Source organism: Crotalus tigris, unplaced genomic scaffold (assembly GCF_016545835.1).
Source record: "Crotalus tigris isolate CLP2741 ecotype Arizona unplaced genomic scaffold, ASM1654583v1 scf7180000024391.5723578, whole genome shotgun sequence".
NCBI lineage: Eukaryota > Metazoa > Chordata > Lepidosauria > Squamata > Viperidae > Crotalus > Crotalus tigris.
The window spans coordinates 4,893,631-4,910,574 of record NW_024100561.1 but is presented as its reverse complement, the minus strand read 5'-3'; the positions used below and the strand labels follow the sequence as shown (position 1 = coordinate 4,910,574).

The 16,944-nt window shown below is 34.9% G+C and overlaps 1 protein-coding gene across 4 annotated transcripts in view; it reads right to left on the bottom strand.

Annotated features, from left to right (window-relative positions):
- Window positions 1-16,944, bottom strand: part of ADCY2 (adenylate cyclase 2) — a 132,036-nt gene that overhangs the window by 91,287 nt on the left and 23,805 nt on the right. Inside the window, exon 1 of one of the 4 annotated variants that reach the window (XM_039329249.1) lies at window positions 1,034-1,163. The exons of the other annotated variants lie outside the window; for them this stretch is intronic. The gene's annotated coding sequence lies outside the window, so the exon portion shown is untranslated. Of the gene's footprint in view, window positions 1-1,033; window positions 1,164-16,944 lie in introns of those variants that run through there. 4 annotated transcript variants of the gene reach the window in all.

Genomic DNA, 16,944 nt, shown 5'->3' with positions numbered 1-16,944 from the left:
CTAATTTATGTAAAGGATCACCTACGATTTTTCTATATTTCACCTATTTGGTTTTGGTTATAGACCAAAACCTTGCAGCAGAATTAATCAAAAAGGTAGTAGTAAAGAAACATTTATAATATAAAATACACCCAAATATTTACATTTTCAAATAGCCAAATTCATCTTTTCATAGAATAATTTTAATTACCATTTAATTTAATTCAATGCAATTTAATACAAAATTAATATTTTTTATACAAAAATGTTAACCTCAATTTAATACAATGCCTTTTAAATACTTCTGCAGTAACTGATTCTTCTCTTAAAAGCAAGGTGAAACATTTCATACAAACCACATGGTATTAAAACAATACAGGAAAAAGAATAGAGAAAAGAAGCTTATGTATTCCTGGATAGTAGAATTACAGTGATACAGAATAGATAGATATAGAATTTTGTCTTTTTGTATGATACGAATCCTTTGTTTGCCACTTTGCCTTATCACCATTAGTGGGATACCAAATATACTCTTTGGATTTAAATCACATTTGGATCCTTTATGAGGCAGAGAAGCATTTTTAGAACTATAAAATTTGGTGACCTTCTTCCTCATTATCTCCTCATAAAAAAGTTGCTTTTTCTTTTTCAGGGAATATTTCGACTCTAAGATCTTTAGTGGGAGATATTATGAAATAGACAATCATTTTAAATGTCCAATCTATCTAGCAAGCTCTATATCACACCCAAATCATTTAATAAGTAAAGTAGCGCATCACTGAATTTGATGATGAAGGATATCGTAAAAGAAGATGGAAAATGTCACTGCAACACATAAAGAATTTATTTTCTTTCAAGTATTTTCCCCACAATAGCTTCTGCTATAAAATATTGCAGATTCTGTTGCTCGGAAACTGAGAAACTCATTCCTAAACGTAAATTGTTTTCAATACATCAAACAGACAATGCTAAAAGAAAGCAGTCTGGATCTTATTATGTCCCTCCACACTCGAATGAAGTTAGTTTAAACCACTGCTATTTCACTAGAACGTACCCATTCTTATACAGTCAGCAGAAGAGACACTTTATGCCAGCAGAAAAGTTTAGAGGAATCTTTATCTCTGAATTTCCGTTAAATTATAATATAAAGTTGATTTCTTCTTTTAAAATGGGTCGGCTTTTGTAGTATACAAAACAACAACTGTTCCATCCCAACCACAGAATAGTGTTACTGCCAAATATAGCACATGCAATGTGAATGTATCTGGTTTCATTTCCCACATGCAAACAGACAGAACATCTTGCTGTGTGGACAGATTAACTGATCTGTTTTGGAGTTCTCTCTTAGCAAATGGGTCACTTCCTTTATAGCAACTGATTCTGGAGTAAACATAAAGAACATCAAATTCACTGACTGTTGATGGTAAGTATATAAAATAGCAGGGTTATGAAATAAACTTGTTGCCCCCATTCCTCCACTTCCACATGTCATGTTGCAACCAAGGCTCTTGCAACCCAAATTCTAAACCACGGGTGTCAAACTCGCCATGACACGTGACGTGTCGTGACGTATCGTGACTTTTTGGCATTGCCGGAGCTGGGGTGGGCGCAGCCTCCATATGATGCAACCGGCCCATGGGCCGGCAGTTTGACACCCCTGTTCTAAATGATTTTAGGTGCAATCCTAAAAGTAAGCTTAATTGAACTCAATGGTCCTTATTTTGAAGTAGACATTGTAAATTTCCACATAAAACATTTTCTGGTCTTAAGTCCCATTAATTAAATGTTGCCTGAGATGTTCCAGCATATCTCTTTGTTTAAAATCCTGCCTAATAAAAGCCAATGGGCTCAAAGGCTTGCTTACTGCTTTAGTTTAAATAAATAAATCTCACAACAATCTCAAGCCATTAGTTTTTCAAAGCCACAAAAGGAATAATTTGAAACTGGTTGCACTAGTCTCAGCTTTACCTTTTGAGTACAACCTGCGAAACTCTTTCATCTTCTCAAAATACTCCATAGTACAAAGCATTTATATCCAGAATGTTAGAAGTGACAATTTAAATTCCCCTGATACCAGCTTCTTGATTTGGTGCCATTTACTATGAAAAGTACTTAGAGGTTCCACTGTAAAGTAACTATACTTAATCTTAGCCAAAAGGCCTATAATTGTATTTATTGCTTCACTTTGTTTTTTTTCTTTTAATTTTTTGCTTATCATTGACCCAATAAATATTAATGAATTGCATTGAACATAAAATAACCTCCGTTGCCCCGATATTTATCAAGAAGTCCTTACATTAACAAGAAATAATACTAAAATTAACTGAAAGGAAGAAAATGGCATTTATTTATCTATCTATCTTTTAATCAATTAAGTTCTATAGCTATCCATCTCAGTCAATGGATCTGAGCAGCTTACAATTCAAAAAAACTATTACAACTGAATACTAAAACATTTTAAAACAATAAATAAATAAATAAATAAAGTAAATATACATAGTAGCCAAGATACTTGGCCAGTTAGCAATTATACATCCAGGAAATAGAGCCTTTAATACATTGAGCAGCCTAGACTCTGGAACACAGTCATGTTTTTAGGCTTTATAATCAGGTGTATTATGCTGCTATAAGATTTATTTGTTTGTTTGTTTGTATGTTTATTAATACACTTCAACTGTAACCACCTGTTATAAATGGCAGACATTCCCAATTCCTGGATAGAAATTAAAACGATAAATCTAATAAACAAGATAATATTGACTGAAAATTACCATCCCAAGAAACAAGAATCTTAACAATAAATGACATACTGCAAGGGAGTAAATCAATCACAAAACAATCCCCAAAGGATTTTTTTTTAATAAGTTATCTTAATAGCTTTCTTAAACCCTAGTAGGATTGGTGTTAGTCTAATCCAGTGTTTCCCAAACTTGACAATTTTAAGGCATGTGGACTTCAACTCCCAGAATTCCACAGCCAGCGTTGCTGGCTGGAATTCTGGGAGTTGAAGTCCTCATGCCTTAAAATTGTCAAGTTTGGGAAACACTGGTCTAATCTCAGGGAGAATGCTGTTCCAAAGAAGGAGAAAAGGAAGAAGAATGATATTTAAATAAGTACTAGAAGCAGATGTTAATATATTCCAATTAAAAAAATAAAAAATAATATTAAAGTAAAAATAATGATTAATAATTAAATAATAAATAAATTAAAAAGAAAACAAAAACAAGCAAAAAAATTAAAGAGCAGATTCAATGGACCACTGGGTCTTTTTCTGCTGTCCGTTTTCTATGTTTCCAATTATATTTCAGATAAGAAAAAAAATCAGTACAAATTGAAAAGAAACCCAAGATCCTTTTCTCATAAAGAGGAATTATGTTCTTTAAGAGCTATTTTTGTCAAGCCATCTTTTTCAAGTATACTTCAATCTTTTCTTTTTCCTCGACTCCAAAGTCCAAATTTAGGCAATTTTTCCAAAAATATTTATGTAGTTTAATTTTACTGCACAAGCTCATTATTCTAAACTTGGCAGACTAAGATCAAGAATATTCATTCTCTATTCTATTCTATTTATTTGTTCACATAGCTCCTTGCTTGAAATTGTTTTCCACTGTTTTATTTATTTCTTTTTTATTATTTCAGAGAGTTCAAAGTCTCACCATCAAAACGGGTTGTCTAATATAATAACTGGATCCAAAAGGAGATAAAGTAGAAATAGAAGAGTCAATGGGGAAAATGTAGAATTTGAAAACCTTGTTAGTAAAAAAAAACAAAAAAAAACACCCTCAAACACACAGAGAATGATTCATTTATCTTTGTCATAAAAGGGTAAGGCTATGATATCACAATCTATTTCAGGCATAATAGATTCCCATTTTGCAAAAGGCAAGTGGAACAGAGATAGGCTTAGCAAATTCATTCAGAGGTTGAAGTTTTTCATGTTGCACCTTATGAGTCATGTTTCAACATATATAAAAGTTACATATGAGGTTTTATATGACAGTTAACTCACAGAACAAAAATATACATGTATGATTGAAAGACTGTAACTTAAAATACAATTCTAATAGTAGTGCCCAAATCAAATCAGATTTCGGCAATCTATCCGTAATGTCAATAAATAAAAACAGAAATAAATCCCCTCTTAACAAATACAGTTCCATCTATTTTTTGATAAGTCATCCTTGAGCTTGGTTATTACACTTGGCAAAGACTTCGAACAACTTTTCTTTCTTCTTTGTGTTAGCCTGGCACTGTTCCTTATAGAGAGCCAGTAATTGCTATTCTGGTGCTACAGAACCTCATTCCATCCTGGGTTCCTGGAGTTGAAAACTCTGGTGGCCTCCTACCTGATGGACAATTCTTTGGAGTTGACTTAATAATCATTTAGCACATTTGCAACATGAAATCCTAGATCAAAAACATAATAGATGCCAATCCCAGACTCTAAAATTTGTAAAAAAATTTCCTCCAAATCATTACTGTAAAAAATATACATAATTTGCTTCCTTGGGAACTAGCAGACTTTTTAAAAAAGAAAAAGCATGTGGACTAAAACAAACCAGGACATTTGATCAATCCACAAAATCAATAGTTAATAGACAACTTTTTAGGGAATTGGAATAATTCATGCAACCCTATTTTTTCAGCATATTTTTTCTTTCTACTCTACTTAGATGTTTCTACTGGGTTTCAAAAATAATATTGTTAGGTGCTATTGAGGACTTTAAAAAAAACACAACCCTTCCTGTGTCATAATTGCAATGGTGGAAAATTAAAGCATATACAGGCATCCATTATGAAATGTAACAGTTTAATTTAAAAGTAAGCTTTCAGTCCTGTACATGTGTTTCCAGCCAAAACATTTTGTGTTTGGCCATATTTTCCAAATTCACATTTATTGATTTTCTACTTCTCCAAATATTGTAAAACAGCTTAAAGAAAATTTCATATACTTTACAATCCTGCCCTCTTGTGACTGACTCTGCTTTTGGGTTCACCAGTTGATACTCTAAAATGGGATTATAATTTTTGGGCCAGGGGATATAATCCCACCAGATGTGTTATGACTACAACTCAGTGGGATAGCAATAATCTACCATATTATAGAATGATTGCAACCAGAGTAGGCCAACAATGAAACGTATTTGGTAGGAGTGTAGAAAACATTTCAAGCTTGAAGCAGCTGTTCCAAGAATTATAAGAAAACAAATTGCATGTGTTCCAAGACTTTATAGCAAAACATGGCTGTTTTCCACAATGGTATTTTAAATGTTCTGATTATAAAACAACTTTAACATAGTCAAGGTTCTGATCTCAAAATATGCATATTCTAAAGTTTGTCTGACAACAGGATTATCTCATGTTTTATTCCTGTGGAACAGAGTGAATTTAGACCATTACAACATTCTACAGTACTTCAAATGGATCTGTTTTGTTTCAAGCTCAGAAATGGGTTTTCCATTTTGTACACATTGTTACTATTTGGTGACAACTTGGAGATACTTTTGCTATTTTTGTAGTGGTTACTGGATTACCAAATTTGAACTGGAGAAACTGTTGTGCAGACCATAACATAAAAATGAATTAAGTATCTGTCTCTCTCTTGAATCCTAAAAGGATGATTGCAATGTAAGAAGACACCGATGGAAAGCTGTTATATCTATATAACAGCTGGCATACCATTAGGCTGGAGGTATTCTAGGGTTATAATATTTGTTAATAGCTGCCCATCATTTATGGTATAATATAATCTGTGTCCTCACCACTGCAGTCTTCCAGATGCATTCTCAAAATCCACTCAACCTTTCTCAATCAGATCTCCTTTCTGGTTTTCCTTTCCTCACAATCCTTCCAGTTCTGTATTCCTTCTTCCACAAATGTAAAACCAAATATAGAAAAATAAGTACAAAAGTACAAAAATGAACATACCAACCAGAAAAAAAAAACATGATATACCTTTAGCCTAGAATAATTTCCCCTTCTATTCTGGTATTTAGGCAAAAACAATATTTGTGTTTTAAAGTACTAAGAGCAGGAAGATTTACAGAAATGGTCAGGGCTCCACATACAACCATCTCCTTCTGAACTATAACTGCAGCTTCAGAAGGGGGAAGAGGTAGAAGGGAAAGAACACTCTGCCCACGCCCAGAGACTTCTCTTGGTCCTATTCTCAGAGTGCCACTAGAGTAAAATTACCTTCCTATCTGCTTAATGTCTCTGGAGATTCTCAGTCATCCAGGTTATCCTAAAGATGCTTTTTCATGAGGCAACTGGACTTCCTTGTTTTTCTTTGAAGACATTTCGCTTCTCATCCAAGAAGCTTCTTCAGCTCTGACTGAATGGTGGGGTATGGAAAGATTTATACTCCTTGCAGACAGTTAGTCATCTGCATTCTTTTAGTGAGTCGTTAGTGCTACCTGGAGGCTTATCTGTGTCTTCAGGGTCACCTGAGTAGTGCAAATGTGTGTGGAGCCTTCTTGGAAGTGTTAAAAGGACTGTGTTGTAGACTGAAATAGATAATGTTGTATCCCTCCCTCTGTTGAGAGAGGGCAGTTCAATTTTGACATAGATGGCCTCTTTGACCCCTTTCAAACCAGCGGTCCTCTCTTCCAAAATGTGGACTTTGCTATCTTCGGAAGAGTGGCCTTCGTCTTTTAAATGCAGATGGACTGCTGAATCTTGTCCTGATGAGTTTGCTCTCCTATGCTGTGCCATACGTTTATGAAGTTGTTGTTTTGTTTCCCCTATGTACAGATCTGCACATGGCTCACTACACTGCACTGCATATACCACGTTGCTCAGTTTATGTCTGGGTGTTTTATCCTTGGGGTGGATAAAATGTATTCTTGGGTTTGAAGTGTGCACCTATGTATTCTTGGGTTTGAAGTGTGCACGTATGTTGTGTTGGCTGAGATCCTCCTGAGCTTTTCCAAGAAGCTCAGTTCCAAGAAGGCTCCATACACATTTGCATTACTCAGAGGACCCTGAAGCACAGATAAGCCTCCAGATAGCATTAACAACTCGCTAAAAGAATGCAAATAATCAGCTGTCTGCAAGGAGTATAAATCTTTCCATTCCCCACCATTCAGTCAGAGCTGAAGAAGCTTCTTGGATGAGAAGTGAAATGTCTTCAAAGAAAAACAAGTAAGTCCAGTTGCCTCATGAAAAAGCATCTTTGGGCTTCCTATCTGCTTCTCAAGGACTACTCAACTTGCTAGCTCTCCCAGTCCAAGTCAAGAAGGAGATCATAATCCCTGTTATGGCCTGGGTATATGATTGCCATTCAATTGCTTGCTGCTGCTGCTCTGTTAGTGAACAGCCTAGATCTACTCAGCATATATCCTTCAGGCTTAAGCTGGAAAGTAGCTGAGGGATGTTACTAAATCAGAGTCAGTAAATCATACAGCTTCATCTACTTTTAATATGGTCTAAGAAGTTAAGCCTTCTCCTGAAGGCTACTTTAAAGGCTGCTGATAGCCTTGGCTGTTCAATTTGTGATTTCATCCTTACTGCTTGATTCATGAGAAGCAGTGCTGTATAAGTGTGTGCATTTAATCTATCATCTGGAAGGAAATTATCCTCAGCAGCAATCCCCCGAGCAAGCAATATCTAAATCAAAGAATTCATATTAAAATAATAAAAGGGATTACAGCAAGTTGCAGATTTCTAGCTATGTTTTGTATGAGGTTATATTTTCCAGAGCCCTGGCATGCTGGCAAATTCTAACTCTCACAGAATGATTTTTTCAGATGGGACGAAAGGGAGCCTTCAAGGTTTTTCAAAAACAAAATAGAAATAGCCACAAAATAGAATAGCAAAAGAGTTAATAAAATAACCAACACCCCCCCCCCCCCGCATGGAGGTATGTCTGTATATGTGTGTTCATGACACACAGGCAGAAACAAAGCCCTTTATCTTTTATTTTATGGCTAACAATTTTTACTTATTAATTAACTATATTGTTTAACAAGACTGATATACATGCAACTTTCTGGCAAGGTAATAATTTAATTGTGTAAAGTTCAAAAGAGATTATGGAATGCAAGCTCTTGCTTTAAAAGATTTTTTAAATTTTGCTTTTGAATCTATGAATAAAATAAAAAGTCTATATAAAAGATGTTGAAATTCATTTTTATTCTTTGAAATGGCCTCATTGTTTTCAATCCTTACAGCCTCTTTCAGGCTTATACATTATAACAGAATAAATTATTCCCACTGGTTATTTTTATGTAAGCATTACATATAATAGGATTATTTTTTTAAAAAAAAAGGTAATTAGTGATTGTGTTGTACTTATTTCCGCCAACCGTAAAAAGATTTAACTAGAATATTTAATGTTAATGAATTTATTCAATATTTTGAATGGTTTTTCTTGCAACAAATAATTCATAAGTAGTTGCCCTCCCACGGATAAATCATAATCCCTGGTATTGCAGCTGGCTTTTTTTTCTTTTTTTAAAAAAATATGGATTTAAAAGCTGAGATCTGAGACAAAATATAAGGCCTCTTCCTGATTTTCTGAGTGCTTATGAATAAATAATCCTAACACAGTGTTTGAATTTTTTAAAAAAAAAGAATTTTGGGGAAGAAAACCTCTGGAGAATGTTTTTCCCCAATAGAAGAAATATATAAATCCAGAATCTGTCTATAGATGCAATTACGAAGACAAACTATTATTCAGAAACAAGACCTGGGGACAAAGATAGATGTTTGTGAACTTTTCTGCCTTCTTTTTTATTCCAGGTTGCTGCAAATTGGCTTGTGCTTAGAAACCTCTTTGTACCAAAAGAGCTCTCATATGATTTTGTATGTTCCAAAGATAAAGGGAAAGAGACATATACAATTTCTCATAGAGTCATAACAGATTTGTCATCTATGATGCTAATCTAATTCCACAATTTGTACATCAACAAGGCAAATGGTGGTTTAGCCATCAAGCTTTGTTTTTTTTTTTTAATCTTTCAGGAAAGCTAACATTTTCTACCTCACAAGTTATGTTTATTCACTTGCTGTGTCCTATTTTTTGAGGAAACATTTTGAAACAGGTACAAAATCATTCCAAAAGATTGCATGCTAGTGATACCATCTTAGTGACTGTGCCTCTGGACTAGGAGAAAAATTATTCCATTCATATGGGGAGCACCAACCCAGTTATTGTTAATATAAGGTTTCCCCTTTCCATATATGCATTATTAGTATTATTATTTACTAATTCTTTGTTACTTATGCCACTTTTTCTTTCAAAGAGTCTATTTTATATTTATTTATTTTAATTCAATTCTGGCACTATCTGATTCCAAATGGACTTTGGGCAGCTCACACTATAATAAATTATAAAAACCTAATACAGCGCAAAACAAGATAGGATTAGGTTGCTTTATACAAAAATACAGACCAAAACACATTCAACAAGATGGTCCATTTATTTCAACCCCTGGGAGAACAGTCAGGTCTTCAAGGCCTTATGAAGCACCAAAAGGATGGGAACTCCACAGATATTAAGGGAAATTTCATTCCAGAAATCATGCAGTATGGTAGAGAAGGCCCACTTCCTGGCATTATTTAATTGGAGGATCCCAATGTGCACCAATTCTGCTAATACAGTGGTTCTCAACCTTTCTAATGCCGTGACCCCATAATACAGTTCCCCATGTTGTGGTGACCCCCAATCACTTATACATCACCGGTTGCCCGGGCCGTGTCCAAAGAAAAGGGGGAAAAAATGGCGGACAGCCTTGTTTGGCGACCCCCGTGAAATGGTTGTTCGACCCCAAATGGGGTCCCGACCCACAGGTTGAGAACTACTGTGCTAGTACATTCCAGTGAGGTAGAAAACATGAGATATAGGTGGACCTTCAAATAATCTGGCTCTATGCCATGTAGGATTTTTTAGGTGGTGATCAGCACCTTGAATCGGTTCCAGAATCAAACTGGCAATGAGTGCAGCTTGCAAAGCAGAGATTTCATGGGAGCTTACAGATGTATGCCCACAACTGCCTATACCAGTGCAGGCTGGATCACTTGAAGCTTTTGAAGCCCATTACATTAGTTGAGCATGTGAGGTGACTAGGAGATGAATGATAGTCTGAAGGGCCTCTTGATCCAGGAAGGGGCACTAATGGCACACTAGATGGAGCAGGAGCTGGGAGTTCAAGAGGATTTCCAGATTATTTATTAGATATATACCATATATTCTGCCTTTCCTCAGAAGCTCAAGGCAAAGTTCATAACATATTTTCCTCAACAAAAAGTTAAGTGGGTTTGCCAGTAAATGATTGGTTCAAAGTCAATGAGGGAGCTTCCATGATGAGAGACCTGGGTCTTCCTAGTGCCAGTCCAATATCTTAACCATTACAATGCATTCAGGCATAAAATAGTTTTGAAGCTTCAAGGATAGCTTTAGAGGAAGCAATAAGGAATAGCTGTTAGTGATTAATGGTTTCAATTTGGATGTCTTTCTTCCTGCAAGCAGACTTCCTTTCTTCTATTGCATATCTATAGGATGGTTGTCAATATAGAGTTACATTTCAAACTTGTTTTTTTGGAATGTACATAGGAGAAGAGATACCTATTCACACAGAATACATGGACCACATACCATATAAAACATGCTAAATGGAGGGCTGTGCAAAGCATTCAAAAGGAGCCCTTCACAAAATCTATTATGCAAGCATAATATACTCTTTCAAACACTGAAACAGCTGCATCTTCTGGATGATTCAAAAATGTTCCAGTTTTTGTATGGCTGTCTGTGCAAATACATGCAATACAAAATAATTTATTTGGTTCCTACACTAGAAAACACCAGCTCTTGTCTAATTACTTTTCCCAAATTATTGCTATTAGAAACAGGTCTCTGTTGCTTGAAACTGGTATCCATCAATAGGCATCCTTAATGTTCAAATCCCCCTTTTAACTATCAATCTTTACTGTCAAAATTCACCTAAGAGCAAACCCAGATTTGGTTTTGTTATGTATGAAAAGGCTCTGCCAATGGGGTGGATGATAAATTTCAGTTACCAAAGAAAAAGAAGTGGCTTCCCTAAAAATAAATGAACTGTTACAAAACTCAAGGTATCATGTGAATAAACTTTACCATTCAAGTTTACAGTTTATATAACAAGTAGTAGAACTACTTTATTCATTTATTAGCATATAATGGACAACAAACAGATTTAATTATCCTGAAAAAGTAGCATTTTAAATTGATAGATTTACCATTTGTGCCCATAAAACTATCTGAGGAAATATTATGGCGTGATCGTATTTACACCTACCCTTTCTCTTCACTGATCTATGTTTTCTTTTAGTTCAAAGAGAACAATAGGGAATGTGCTAGGAAAGCCATGAGTCATCATGTATCTACTGCTTCTAGCATCCTGAATTTTATTTGAATAAAACTGGTTTTGAAAGGTCAGAGAAAAATGTGGTTACATGGGGATTGAGCTGTTAGTGAGCAAAACATCTTAAATTGTTGAATGTGTTTTCTCATTACATGGCATGTTGATTAAGCAGAGGGATCTGAATTTACAATTTCACTCTTTGAGGGCACAAGTTACTCTTAGCTCTTTTTTTCAACTGAGGAGCTTTAAAAATTACTGTTACAAACCAGCAATTTAAATAAATGATTTTTCCAGTTTGAAGAACTTTTCTTCGCTAGAAAATGTTATGGGGCATTAGAGATTTATATATTAAGGAATTTCCAGACACATTGGCATTGATTAGTCAAATTGAAATCCAATGAACTGATGCTGGGACACTGAATAATTCAGAGGAAACTTTTCTAGACTTGCTTGGCAGATATCTAAATGGTAATTTCTATGGAGCCTCCCTTTTTATTTTCCAGCCCAAAATATTTTAAGATATGGAACTGGTTAATTCCAAGTTTGCAGAATTTTTAGTAAATTGCTGTCCTGAATATGAATCAAGATACATAAATATGATCACTCCATTGAAGTTTTTTTGGCAATGTTTTTGGAAATAGCTTGCCATTACCTCCTTCCTAGGCCCAATGTCACCCAGCCCAGTCTCCTGATTTTTAGCTTTGTGCCTTAACCACTACACCAAACTGGCTCTCTTAATACCTACTTTCCAGTTTACAATCTAATGCAGCCTTGACTATCCTGGTTTCTTTGAGATAATGGCCATAAATTTTAGCTAATATCTGAAGGGCATCAAGTTGGGAAAGGTGTTTTTCTAAAAAGAAACTTAAGAAAAGAGATCAGAAATTGATAACATAAAGAAAAATGCCGTATGTACTGTTCAATTGCTTCTTGAAATTGACAAAAACATTAACTGGCAATATGCCCTAGATAAATGCACTGGAAATTGCATAAAGTGCATGTTTAATATAGTTATTTTCAGTTAATATTTTGTGCAATTCCATTATTCCATTAATCTGCATGATACTTTAGTGAAACAGAATTTATAATAGATTTTAAAATAAAAGGTAGGACATCCATTGTAAAACCTTTTGTACCATCTACTTAATTTTCGCACATCATAAAGCTCTGTGAACGAATTAAAATAGCTGTAAGTTATATGGAATGTCTTTGGTTGATGGACCTTATCATACTTATTGCACTAACTATATGTAGTGGATGTCCAAGCTCCCAATAGCCATTGATATGTAAAAACAAATTAACCACTAGCACCTGGGATGCCTTTACAGATTAGAAGCAGAAAAAAAGCCTTCTTATGTGATTCCTGAAAAAAATTGCTATTTCTCTGTACACTCTTTCTAATATTGGCAGAAGAATGAATAAGAAAACAATGTACAGTATGTCACAGCATGGAGATGTTCTGAAATATGGCACAAGGGTACGGAGCAAAACTTCGTGAAATTTGGGAACATCCCAATCAATGTTTTTATTTGTGGCATTTTAATGTTCTACTATGTTAGTCATTAATCTGTAGGACCTGTTTGACAAACATTTTATACAATGAATGGTAAATGCTCCACAATATCATGCAGCTACTTTTCCTCAGGGTAGCTCAACTCCTCCCACCTGCATAGTTACACAAATCAAGAGGTATGATACAGATAATAATAATTTGATATATTCCAGGCAAATGGCCACACTTGTTTTTAGCAGAAAAATCTTTAAAGATTTTTTTTGTATGTTATGGTATAATCTTTTGAAAGAAAAAATCCTTAGTGATATATAATACTCAATTTAAACAAGAGCTCCTTTACGGCACATTTCCGATATTCTCCCATTTGTTCATTCATATAAAATTGACCCCTAAAACCCTGGAGAAGCTTCATTCACCCTTTTCACTCCTTAAAGCAGGGTTAAAGAACGATGGCTCTTTTATGACTTGTGAATTTCAACTCCCAGAAATCCTGAGCCAGCCATGTTGAAGTCCACAAGTCATAAAGGGGCCATTGATCCCCACCTCTGCCTTAAAGGATAACTGAACTTCACCAAAATATAGGCAGATCATTTGACTCCAAGGCTGGTGCGGTAACACCCACACTCCTATAGGCCTTAAAGGTCAACCTTTAAAAAAATAATCTCCCCCTCCCAACTGAAAGAATGTTGAAGAGTCCTAGGTGAAAGCAACCACATTTACTAATATTTTCTTTAAAAATCCATGCTTCACAAAAAAAAAAAATCTAGCTTTGTTTTATCTAATATCAAGATCTTGAGGGGTGTTTACCTGGCTGTTTAAACATTGGTTTGTAATAGTGAATGGAGTACTGTTTATTTAAGTAGCTTGAGATTTACGTTATGATCTCCAATATTACAATTTGCCCCACAATTATAACTGTGTATAATTATAATACAGCTCTCATAATTTGTATGATTATCTTATCTTGGAATGTAAGGCTTAACCATTCATAAATTCTTGGAATTTGCCATCTTCAAAGTTTGATACAATTCAGAAAAAGGACAGAAGTTACATTTGGGTAAAAAAAATGTGTTTGTAATCTTAAGTAAGAATGAACATTAAGCAGAAAACAAAAAACTTAACACTGCACACGTATTCCCTTAACCTTGCCAATTTCCATGGGTTTTCATTTTGGTTCTCAGTTCAAAGTAGGAACTGATGAGAGGCCTCAAAATGGGATTTACATAATTATTTAAAAAATTTAAAATTATGCTTGACCATTTTTAAATAAAGTATCAACAACTATTTTCTACCATAATAGTTTTACCCTATATACTTGCAGATAGGACAAGAATTTTAGATACCAAAATACTGTATATCTCCATGGATAAACTAATCCACAAAATTATATGGTAATACTTTTTTAAAGTACCTATATATCCCATATATACTTGCGGATAAGCCCAGGCCTTGAATTTTTAACCAAAATACCAGTAAAATTCAGGTCAGCTTATTCACAGGTAGCACATTTAAATTAAAATCAAGGGTTGTCTTATCTGTAGCTGGGTTTATATGCACTTATATATGGTATGTCTATTGCTGTGTCACTATGAATTTCTAAATTTAGGGTATTCTACATTTCCTTAGGATTCTCTGACATACAAATCATGTTTTGCCACTATTCCATAGTAAAATGGTAAGATAGCTATGATAAATAATATTGAATCAGGAAAAAAATTAAAAAGGGGGAGGGTGAAAAAAAAGAGACCCTGAGCTAAAACACAAAACCTGCATCTGGTAATCCTGTATTGCATATTTGATGCCTGGGATTTGAAGAGTCATGAAGCACTTCTAGAATCATCTGACAATAAAGAAATCTAAAGGTTTCTTCACTTCTTATCAGAGAATCCAAACAAACAGGAGGACTTCCATTGGGTTTCTTAACACTTTTCAAACAGCCCATGATGAATCTTCAGCCTTTCTAGATATGAAAAATCCAAGCTCTGGGGCTAATTAGACACTACTGGATATGGAGCATTTTTCAACACTCTTACAGTAAACAGCTCTGATATTGGGGATTTTGCCTATTCACCCAATCCCTGCCGCAGCTAGAATGATCAGTCACAAGACTGAACTGGTGAGGCTGAATAAAAGTAACTTGGCTAAGAAAGAGGCTGAAGCTGGATGAATTCCAAAAAACAAATTATTCTTTGGAATCCAATTCTTCCTCCAGGACGTGCTGCACTGAAGACAAAGTTGTGATACTCAGAATCCACATGCATAGGAAAAATTTCTACCCATACACTACCTATGTACACAGATAGCTAAAACACAAGGAGTCTAGACAAAGCTTGTCTGCCTCTGCCAGTATTACTTCTACTGCTCTTCCTTCCAGCTTATTTTGTTCTGCTTCAAAATGAAGTATTGCACTACAACAACTTACTATTCCCATTTGCTGAACATGTGGGGGTTGTTGGCATTTTAAGAAACAGAGACGGCATTCGGTGCTAGCATTTCACTTTGCAAGAAACATATTTCTCAGTTATTTTTTAAAGAGAAAAAAATGAAGAAAAGCCAGAAATCTGGCAAGCATAAAATGTGGTGATTGAGTAAAACCCATGGCCACCAGTTGGGAATCCTAGCCATACAGAAACCCACTATTATCGTTATTGCTGATAGGATTCAAAACACTGTACGACAAGAAACAAACAAACAAACACCATTAAGAAAAAGACTTTACCCCTTCCTCTCCTATTGTATATGTACAAATCTCTCTCTCTCTCTCTCTCTCTCCCTCTCCCTCTCCCTCTCTCTCTCTCTCTCTCTCTCTGTGTGTACTAACACATTCTTTTTTTCCAATAGGACTACTATTTTAAGGGCTAAGGCTGCTATCAACTGTGTTTAACGCAGAGGAAAATGAATTACATATTAGAGACATTGAAAAGAAAACATGTTATGGCTCATACTTAGACCTAGCTCAGTCTGAAGTGAGTAATTTATTTTGGGCTATACCATTTCAGACAGAAGTACTTATTACTGAATGCTTTTCTATACAAATAAATTCCCTATTGCAGATGCAGGGCTGAAAGATTCTAATATAATATGTTCCATGAACTGGTCATTAAAATTTTATTGATTTGGAATTGAACCACATAGAAAATGAATTCTCCTTCATGAGACTTTTGAAGTCCATCTTTGTACTACAGCAAACTCAGCACAGACACACACACACACACACATACAGATTGAAGCCCACAGTCCTCCATGGCTTAGTAGAAGCCAAGACCACATGATAACATTCTAGCAATATAAAATACCCAAGATAATCAATACAAGCAAGTGTTAATCAGCAATAATAAATTCATCTAAGTAAAAAAAAAAACATGCCTTTGCTTACTGCAGGGGTTCTCAACCTTGGCAACTTTAAGACTTGTGGACTTCAACTCCCAGAATTCCTCAGCCCAGCAAAGCTGGCTGAGAAATTCTGGGAATTGAAGTCCACAAGTCTTAAAGTTGCCAAGGTTGAGAACCCCTGGCTTAGTGTCATCAAGAAATGGAATAGATGCCAGATAAGCCACTCTGAAGAAATTTTAAAATAGGTTGCAGAGTATTGCTATCCATCACATTTCAAGTTTTGTGATTTGTATTTGAGTACAAAAAAAAATCCAATATATCCTGAATAACTCTAAAGCTGCTACAGAGCTACAATGAATGGCAAAAAAAATATAAAAAAAATATTATCATTGTCAATGAAAGTATTTATGCCACAGGAAAAGACTAATTATTTTGTGGGATTATTTGCAACATTTAAAAGGCAATATTTGATTTTTTTAATATCTATACATAAAATCTATGATATCTGAGGGAAGTCTTGATAATGTCACTAGTCAGCTTCAGAACTGACAATTTCTGTATTTAAACTGGTCAAAGTAAGCTGTTTCCTCACTCTGGACCTTTTTGAGAATTTCAGTTCAATTCTTTAAAACTGGACGCATTTCATTTTTAATCCACTAATGCATGCTCCTTCTAATGAGTCACTGAAAAGAAGCAAGAGACAGACAGTTTTTACTGCCTGGCTGGCTGCAGCAGATTCCTGCTGATGGCAACAATTTATTTGGTGGTTGCTTAAAA